Source organism: Gymnoscopelus microlampas (assembly GCF_963454915.1).
Source record: "Gymnoscopelus microlampas genome assembly, chromosome: 24".
Lineage (NCBI taxonomy): Eukaryota > Metazoa > Chordata > Actinopteri > Myctophiformes > Myctophidae > Gymnoscopelus > Gymnoscopelus microlampas.
This window is the reverse complement of record NC_139961.1, coordinates 32203897-32214862: the sequence shown is the minus strand read 5'-3', so window position 1 is coordinate 32214862 and position 10966 is coordinate 32203897. Positions and strand designations below refer to the sequence as shown.

At 45.7% G+C, this 10966-nt stretch overlaps 1 protein-coding gene across 2 annotated transcripts in view; it reads right to left on the bottom strand.

The window, feature by feature from the left end:
• LOC311041177 (nck-associated protein 5-like) overlaps nt 1-10966 on the bottom strand; it is a 146321-nt gene that overhangs the window by 77729 nt on the left and 57626 nt on the right. The window lies entirely within an intron of this gene.

Here is a 10966-nt window from a genome sequence, read left to right as displayed (position 1 = left end):
ATCCTTGACATATTCATTCCACCACTGAAGCAGCTACAGTAGCATGCTGAGTCTCTTGCCCAAGGACACGTGTGGGCCCTGCTGACTGTCAAAACGACTGGACTGAGCATGTAGCTACAGTGTGTGTCTCAGAAACACTGTTTTGCTCGGCAGGGTTAGAGTAAAGAATGTGTAACTGTGCATATGGGCTACTCTACTACAGTGATTCTCAATGTTTTCTAAAATGTTTAAAAATAACAGATGTACAAGCTCGCAGCGTGGCACAAAGTGAGCTTGTATCTGCTATTTTTGAAAAGCCGACGCGAAAATCTAAAATGACACAGATGCTTTCCCGGTTTTAATGGGTTGAAGTTCCCCAGTTTGACATGCTTTATGCATGTCAAACTGGTATAAGATTTTTGGTAGCATATTCTCTTCATGTTTTATCTCTGAGACCCCAATCTACACTGTAAAATCCTCTGTGTTTATTTAACTGTAGAGATCAGTACAAGGAACCAGGTCAATTCCTTTCCATTTGTACACTGTCAGAGTTACAGAATTTGGACCCCTAGTGGTCCCCGGACCCGACGTTGGGAAACAGCAAGCTATTTCAGTGGTCTACACGCGTGATTATCAACAAAGAATAATTGTCGGCTCCGGTGTCAAATGAGATTAACTCATGGCGTGTGTTTGGGGGTTCAGAAGTGTGCATGTGATGTGTACAGATGAGAACGCCACTGGTGGATCAACAGTAGATCCATACCCACTGCTCCTCCATCTCCTCCCACCATTTCGCTCACTCTTCTTTGAACCTAATTATGAAGCCTGGCTGAGTAAATTCCATTAGCCGATCGCGGGCAGTGATCATATTGACATGGGGCTTCCAGCCGTTCTCAGTGACCTGGAATCACCACCAGTGGCATGTGGTGAGGCGTGCGTTCACTGGAGCCAGCCCGAACCACCTGACAATATTCCCCCTGACTGTCCACCTCCCAACTATCCTGCATCTTCCCTTCCTTTTGCTTCCATGGATCACAGGCTCACATCCATGGTGCTTGTTTCAATGCTCTGTATAAGCTGCAGGGGGTTCTGCTTCTAAGGATATGTTTAAACATAACCATACAAATGCAGGAAAATCTAAAAAAAAAAATTCTCAGTTTCAAGTGGATTTTCACACACACACACACACACACACACACACACACACACACACACACACACACACACACACACACACACACACACACACACACACCACACCACACCACACACACACACACACACACACACACACACACACACACACACACGCACACACACACACACACACACCTTCCTTCATGTACTTCCAGCAGCCTCAAAAGCCTGACATCCATCCAGCCAGACAGGCATTGTCTGGAAGGACGAGACAACAGCGAATCATCCTTGTTGTTTCCACTATATTTTCCTCACTCAGACACAATGTCACATCTCTCAACAACCAGCCCCGTGTTCAGCATCAGATCTTTGGCGGGCGTACAGGACACAAACACATTGAGTCACACGCTGGGGGTGGGGTGGGGGGGTGGGAGATCAATGGCAACGCAAGCATCGCCAACCTGAGATGACACATCGGATCGGGATACTTTTGGACGCGTCACTTATTACCCTGGCTCCACCATACAGGTTCATTCTAAATCAGAGGTCTTCAACAGGGGGTCCGGGACCCCTAGGGGGTCCTCAGAGTTACTACAGGGGGTCCGCCAAATCTTTGTGATTTTTACATTAACCACTTCAACCAAGCATCCCAATTTCTGAGGAGAACTTTAGCCAAAAATAGCAGATCTACAAGCACACAACGCCTCGCGCTGCGAGGTGTTGTGCGCTTGTAGATCTGCTATTTTCGGCAAAGTGGTTCGGTATAGGGGGGAAAAAGCGTGAAAGTACAGAAAGTACAGAGTGAAAGGTCAGGTTTACTAAGTATTGTTTTTAGAGCACGGTTAAATGTCTGGAAATACACATTAACATGAATCCAACATGATAGTGCTGTGAAACAAGTCTATGAAGCTGCCTATGAAATCTATGAAAATAAAAAATACTTTATACAATATATAATGGGGGTCCCTGCGTTGAAGACCCCTGTCCTAAATGATCTGATGTACATAGTCTTCACGTGTGACTGTGGGAGGAGGACAATGAAAGATAGGGGGGTTGGGATTGCTGTCTGTCTCAGTTTCTTTTGTTCTTTTCCTTGCATTAGTAGTTGTGCTACTGTATGCACATTCTAGTTAATATGTATAATTAGCCAACACTCTCTCTATATACGTAGTGTATCTGCAGTATATATAAGATAATTGCCAGATATGAACTGCTATCCCATTAGATCCCATGACTAAAGTTTACGTTGCATATCATTCTCCCTCTCTTTACCCTCAGTTTCCTGTCTACCGCATATAAAGGACAAACTGCCTAAAAATAAATATGAGCACATTTCCATTTGCCATGGAAGCCTTATGCCTGATCTATACTCATTTTGATACACATCGAACATTGAAAATAGCAGATCAACAACTGTGAGCCTGTATAACATAGGCGTCATATGCGAGATGAACTCAGCGCAGTCTTCTTGAATCACCAAACAAACATGAGATGGACTTGAGAGATGCGTAAATGTTTGTACAGAAAGTGAACGCTTGCATGCATTCATGTATCAGCGTCTGCTGCCCTGCTGTGTTAAGAGCCCTAGCATGCACACAACCATCATGCCCCACATACAGCAGAGTGTCCTGTTCAGAGTGGCACATTTTCAAGCTTTGGAATGATGGGTCATTCCCATCCCTAATCCTCATATGTCCATGTTATGTAACCCTCTGCACGCACCCATCTCTAAGGTTGCCCCGCTGGGACAATGACTTATAACATCCAACCTCGCAAGCCAACACAGCTACAGTGCAACATGCAGAACGGTCTGCAAGACAGTTATAACTGCATACATGATATGAAAAAATGGCCTCAATGTACGTATGCCTGCTTTTAGTTACTTTAGCTTCCAGCGGCAAGTGGGTGGGGTTTGCACATCTGTGACCATTCAAAAGGTTTGATGCGTGGGGCACGTCCAATCAATCACCAAAAACAATTGTATCTTCCAAACTGTGTTCTGGCCTGGGTTTCCACTGCACACAGCTGGTTCCTGACCTCACCACCTCAGCCCACCCCAACCCCCACCCCCCCAGGTCTCTGACCGTAGACCCCGTCTGCACCGGAGGGCGTCAGAAAACAGGAGCCACATGTCAGCACCTCACACACGGAGGCCAGACTTCCCTCCCTCAACCGCCCTCCATCCCTCCCACCCACCCACCCAGCCAGCCAGTCAGCCAGTCAGTCAGCCAGTCAGCCACCAGCTAGTCAGCCAGCCAGCCAGCCAGCTAGTCAGCCAGGCTCAATGATCCTTACCTCACTGCAGCAGACCATCAATTATTGACGAGGTGAAATGTGATGAGGTTTCTCTGGAAGCCACACAAAGAACAGCCCCTCTTGCCATGCTATACCATGTCCTTTCATAGTATCCAAACAAAAACAAAGTGGCATATCCACCCCCCGATTCACACACATTTTTCCTTATGCTCAGTCAGAATCCAATAAAATGTTTCTTATTTCACTTGGAATTTGTCAATACATACAGTATGTCTTCCATAATGATTTGTCTGTAATGATATTAACGTATCATTTTGTCTAATCCTTTGAGAATACTAATATAAAAAAATATTTCACAATGTCAGCATAAACTAATTACTTTACACTGATTAGGGCTCATGATTAATACGTTCAATATAGTGATTACGTAGTATGTGAGCTGTAAAATTAGCCGCAGGGGTGTTTGGACACGTGCAGACTGAGTATGCTGACTTTAAAAGAGTTGCCATATTAACAAAACATACACAAAGTCAACAACATCTCAAGTGTGTCGATCGGTTTATGTTTCTTGATTACATCCCGCCTTTGAGCTTCATCAGTTTAAGTGCTGGATAATGCACAGTAATACAATAGGAGCCATGTGCTGTAGAGCGCAGACTGACATTGCATGCAGCCTTTAAGGAAGAACAAGAACACAACTGATTAATACAATCAAAAGAAAGCTTTGGTAAGAATTAACACAATCACCCATGTAAACACTTAAAAGGAGCTGTGCTGGTGAGGGGTAGTAATCAGAAAGAAACAGAAGACTATATGGATGGGTCTGACCACACGCCTTCGTCTTGTAAATTCCAAAATAGGAAGAATAAAAAACAGCAGGAAGACAGTCAGGAGGAATGCTCTCGGCGGGTGTGGGATTAGCCGCGCTTGCTTGACTGTCAGTCTCCCTAAAATGTTTTCTTACTCGGCGCGTCGGGCCTGACCTCAATTGTTTCCCGGCCCCACAGACATGCATTACTGTCTGGGTAAAAACACAACATCGTGGCCGAGCAGATGTTCTTTAAAACATTCTAATAATCCAGTCGTCGGCATCGTCCGCCATCGAGGGGACTGACTCACCAGCAAGAATGTGGACGGTGGTCTAGACACAGTGTCATACGCGTGCACATGTATACGCTTACAGTGCATAATAAGTGTGCACGTACACCACAAATACAGAACACAGATAGACACTTTCCCTGCATGCTCTCACACACACATTGGAATCTCGAACACACAAATCTAAACCCATAACAGGCCCATCTGAAGATGACATGAGAGATTTTTCTTGTCTCTCTTTTGATGGAGCAGTACGCAGTAAAACCCTCAGCGTTAATTTAACTCTGAGTGTGTAAAAATGGATCCAGATAAGACCCTTAACAGGCCCATCAAAAGATGACGTGAGAGATTTTTCTGGTGGAGCGCTACACAGTAAAATCCTCTGTGTTCATTTAACTTTGCAAGTGTAAAAATGGACCCAGATGGACCCTTATGGGTCCACGCGTATAGTTGAACCCCAGCCAACATCTCTCTCAATGTTATGCTATGCTTTCACACCAGGCTTATCAAGAGCACATTCTCAGTCAGACACTCATGTTCCAACAGGTAATCATGTGCAAACTCAGACGCCTCGTCTCCTTCTGGGAAGGGTGACGATGTCACGCTGTCAAGCATGTGATGTGATAGAGTCGGCATTGAACTTACGACTTGTTTATTTGCATGTCACTCCGCCGTGCTGCATTTGCCAGATCTGCGCGGACGACATTGTTCAGAAGGAAATGCAACTGTGCAGAGCTCTCATACAGAGGCAGGCGATGCACATTTTGTACACACACTGTACTGTACGGTACGGTACCTGTCAAAGGTTCAGCTGACTCTGTGCAAACGCTATCGGCCGTTTTAGATTGGCTGTCGACGCCTCGTTTTCAGAGGAACGGGCAAACAGTGGGCCTTTACAGCAGCAGACAAATGGCCCCTTCCCCGTACAATAGGGACAAAGACGCATAAACAGGACCCACACTCAAGCCAGGCCCTCGCCTCCTCTCCCACACACACACACACACACACACACACACACACGCGCACACGCGCACACACGCACACACGCACACAGACACACACACACACACACGCACACACACACACACACACACACACTGTACATACATAAACTAACACCCATGCATACTAGCTTGGTGTGCATGTGTTTATGTGTGTAGGTGCACATATTAGAAAGTGTGAACTGACTACAAAGAGAAAGAACTGAGGGAGAGAGACAGACAGAAACAGAGAGAGAGAGAGAGTAAAGATAGAGTAAAGAGAGAGTAAATTGAGGAAAGAGAGAGAGAGTGAGAGAGGAAAGAGAGAGGGAGAGAGGGGGGGCAGGTAAAAAGAGAAAGCGAGAGAGGGAGAGAGAGAGAACTCATCCAGATCTGATCCCAGCTGAACCAAAATGAAAAAAAGGGCCCAGCCTTTGGACATTTGGAGGTTTGCTTGTTTCTCCCACTATTACCAGCTGATTTATGAGCGAGGTAGCGGGGCGCTGAAGTTTGTTGACATTCCCCGCCCCGCGCGACCTCAATAATGAAACCTAGCCCTCTCCAGAACTCGTAAACGGCCCGCTTCACAGCGAGGATCGCTGTGACAAGTCAAGAATATATGAAACACGAGGGAACGGTTACACACAAAGACCTGGGGAGCCGCGATGGCTTTGATCCGAAACTTGTGACAAACGTTTTAAGATGTCACTGACTGCAGTAAGGAGTGACAATGACATTTTGTCTAATCTCCTTTGGGGGGTTTACCCCAAAGTTAGACGCTAGTGGGTTTTCTCTCTCTCTTGCCAAGCAGTAAAGTGGATGCATGCGTAAAAGAGAAACATCAACAAAACTTTTTTTTTACAGGCAGGACAATAAAGCTTTGTGTCTGCATGCCAAGAAACTGACATTGTACAAAGAGAAATAATCCTCCAGATTAGCTCTCAGGCCAAACCTGATTGGCAAAATGGGCTGTTGAAAATGTCATAACGGAAGAAAAAAAGCCCCAGCCTACCGGCGTTTGCACCTTTGTGAGCTGAAGTGAGCCCGTCCGTTAAGAAAAACCACAAGAATGCCCTGGCTCTAATGACATCACTTAAAAGCCAGAGAGGGTGTCTGGGTAAAGCTTTTGTCTCCAGGCAAAACAGCCAAAGCCTGCCATAAGACATTGATAGCCAGCAAATAAAAGCTTTTTATTGCTTATAAATTGCATCGGGCCATTAAGTTTTACGTTTTTCTTGAGTGACACAATGCAACGAGCCAGGCAAAGTCAAAGAGTAGTTGGCTATCTTGAGGTTTCTCGCATATTTGGAACTTGTTTTTAACGATCTGTCTCACTCTACATGGAAATTCAATTATAGTAGCTAATACTTTGGCTCTTTAAATCAATAATACGCCATTTGGCCCGAACGGCCAAATCATTTGTCGAAGTTTCTTTTGGCCACAAATGCAGCATCTGCAACGGAGCAGACTGAAACCCAGAGACATACCAGACCATCCCTGTTGCAGAGCACTCTGTGGGATCCTTGTTGTACTGGGTTATTTTTTTCATTTTTTATTTTCCCACGTGCTGTTCTCAGGGGAAGATAAATGTGGATCGGGCTGAGGGGAGGAATGCATTCAAAGCACCCTTAATTGAGCTGGATGGCCTGCAGTCACAGAGGCAGCGCCTCTCAACAAGGCAACGAGGGTTGAGTTCCATAGCCTCACACGTACACATCATTAAAACTAGGGGGTAAAGCGGCTGACAGCGTCTCTGTGGCGTCGGGGAGAGGTTGGGGGGGAGACTGAGATCAGGGTTTCCCAAAAAAACTTCTTCAGCTCGAGAACCAAACCAAAATACCTTATGAATTAACCACTTAAGCCCTATTTCAGAGAGACAGTGGAAATAATGGGAAACTTGCCTCCCCCCCCCCCTCGAAAATAAGAGTCCTTGTGGCTGTCAATGGAGGGAGAACTACTCCCATGGTGTGTGAGGGCTGCTGGTCCAGCCATTGAACGGAGGAACATTCCTCAGTAATTCAGTTTGACCTGAGCCCAAAACGCCACCGCTAGGGTCAGTGAATACAGTGCACCACATACGGGGAGAAGAATTAAAGGGAAGGAGGGAGAGATGGAGAACAATCTGGGAAAATCGGATGCAGGGGAGTGAGAGGCAAAGTTATGGAAAGAATTGGAGGTGAAGGAAACTTAAAGTCCGGTTATGCTTAGTTGCACACTGTTGTTGTACAGAGTTGCTCACAGTGCGTTGCAACTTAGCACGACGTGCTGTGAGCTGTGTGCATAGATAGACAGATGTGCACAATGTGCGCGCACACACGCACGCACGCACGCACGCACGCACGCACGCACGCACACACACACACACACACACACGCACGCACACACGCACACACACACACACACACACACACACACACACACACACACACACACACACACACACACACACACACACACACACACGCACACACACACACACACGCAGGCATACATGTCACACATTATGGTGTAACAATAATAGTTTCTTACTACCGGTGACCTGTGTGTCAGGCCTTGACATACAGAAATGGCATATACTGAACTGTATAGTGTACTCAAAGTGGTCCTTGAGGGGGTTCTAGGGGGTCCCCAGCTAAACCATTTAAACGCTTTAACCCTATAAACATCAGGTATTTGAAATAGCCGATCTACAAGCTCAGAAGACGTTGCGATGAGTGAGCTAATAGATCGGCTATTTTCAAAATATCTTGAATGTTATCTATCTTTGAAACATTTAAACAGTACAAATCTTATATGGTGGTCCCTGGCACAAAACATTTTCAGATGGGGGTCTGTGTTCAAAAGCATGGTCAGCAGATTGTTTTGTTCGGCGAAGGTATTGTGGGTTAACCATTATCAGCTCTGGCAGTGACAACTGTCGTCTAAAATGTCAGTGTGCTTTATTCTGCATTAAAACTTCCTCCTCTAAAGAGAGTGTTCTCTTACACAGTTGTATTGCATTAGTAGAGCAGCAAGTAGGTCATCTGAGATTCATTCCAGCGCGTCACTTCAGTCCACCGTAAATGTGCCTCATGTTTCGCGACTTAAAACTGCTTGAATGTGGGACGAGTAATGCGGTAATGGCACAATAAGTGCATTTTACTCAAACTTCTAGATTATGGTCAGAGTAGGGAGCACAGGAAGGGGAGAGAGACACAGAGAGAGAGAGAGAGAGAGAGAGAGAGAGAGAGAGAGAGAGAGAGAGAGAGAGAGAGAGAGAGAGAGTAGTGAGTAGTAGCAAATGGTTGCATGCAGTATAGGGCTGTAGTGGAGATTCTCCACAGGGAGAATTACAGTTTTAATTCCATAAAATCAAATCCCTCCACTTGGCAATCCTCTTATATGCAGTAATCCCCAGGTAGGTTTCATGGGCCAGCCAGGGCTCAAACTGTCCAGTACAGACACACGTCTGCCCCTGGTGGTGGGACATCACATCACCGCTGAATCCAAAGTGGTTAATTTAACCCTTTAAAGACCTGAGGCCGATTCTACAAATGCCTTCTAAACCGGTAGTTCTCACACTTTCACTAAAAGGTTAAAAAATAGCAGATGTACAAGCTCGCAGCGCGGCCCGAAGGGACGCGCTGAGAGCTTGTATATCTGCAATTTTTGAATAGCCGACGCTATAATCTAAAATGACACAGATGCTTTCCCGTTTTTAATAGGTTAATTCCTTTAACCACTTAAAGACCCATATCATACTTTTTAATGCCTAAAATAGGGATACCAGGGTTAATGTGGACCACTGACCATTTAAATGGTCTATTATTACACTCTTGGGGGTTAAGAGTGAAAGAATATGTTTATGTTTGAGTGACCCACCAAATGGCACATGTCATGTGTGAGGCTGTGATCTGGCTGGGAAGCAAGCAAGCGATTCCCAGTGCAACTCAGTGGCAAGCAGAAGGAGAGAGAGAGAAAAAAAAAGAAGAAGAGAAGCTGGGCATTCCTTTCTGGCATTTTGACAACACTGGCAGAGGAAGAATGGTTACATCTCGCATGCTCTCCCATGCTTTTCGTTTTCATGGTCCCGTACGGTTCTGTTTGCAGAAATAACAACTTGTGGTAGAAACAGAGGCCAGGCAGCAGCCTCCGACTGTGAGCGGGGCTGGAGGTTTGTTTATGTACCCATGGCGGATCTAACCACCATGATTGGATGCATTTAAAACCTCTCTTGTATACGGTAAACACAGAATACAATGAGGAGAGGCACCATGGCTAACGTAGCACACACAAACAGAAACACATTCATGCATGCACAAACACACACCCACACAAACGTAACCATTCTTTTTTTTTCCTCCACCGTTTTAAGGCGTTTAGCTGACACTCTTATCCAGAGCAAGTGAAACTGCAGAATGGGCTTTACCTTGAATGTGCACACATATGTGTACAGGTGTACACACACACATGCAGACAGAGAGGGGACATAATTCATATTGCTGGCTGCGGGGCCATTATATCTCGAATACCAAGCCTTCCACTATAGTCATTTCATTGTGGGATTAGTCAGCCAAAACAAAAATCTTAATCTGACCGAGGGGGGGAGAGAGAGAGAGAGAGAGAGAGAGAGAGAGAGAGAGAGAGAGAGAGAGAGAATAGGGTAGAATACATTCCAACACATACAAATCCGCACAGCTTATTTTACCAGTGAGTGGGCTCCGTTTCTGTGTCTCTGGTATCAATCAGAATCAAAGTCTCTTACACGTGGAATGGCTGGCCCGAGCTGTTGCCACTAGCAACAGGACACGCGATTGTGTTTTTTTTTTCTCTTCTCCTTTTTTTTCTTCCTCTGCAACTGGCTGACAGCAGTAGAGTGCATTGCACAGCTCAGGCCCTGCACACGTATCTTATACTGTACACTGCACTACCACTCCTGAGTAGCAGTCCTGAGTGGTAATTCAACTCTGAGAGTTTAATCTGTACTCTTTACACACTTGTCTTTTGCAGTGTAGTGGTGATATACTGTAACAATGTCAACCATGGCTCAGGACAATATAAACCCCCCCCTCCCCCCTCTCATGTAGACTCCCGATGTAAAAATCATCATCAGCCTTCATTGATTAGCTAATATGTGTGATGGTCTGCCTGAAGCCACACACACGCACGCGCACACACACACACACACACACACACACACACACACACACACACACACACACACACACACACACACACACACACACACACACACACACGCACACACACCCCCACACATACACAGCTCCCAAATGCTCTATAAACACATATGAACAGGCACTCTTAATACCATAATAATGGCATACGGGTAATCATATACACACACACACAACGCACAGTTTAAAAGGCACAACAAAAGTCTCCCCTCAACACAACACAACAACGCACGCTGCTGCCGGCGAACGAAACACTGCAACAACCGTGTCATGCAATGGTCCCATGATGGGGAGAGGGTGAGACAGTGTACAGTAAAATCCTCAGTGTTCATTTATCCATTT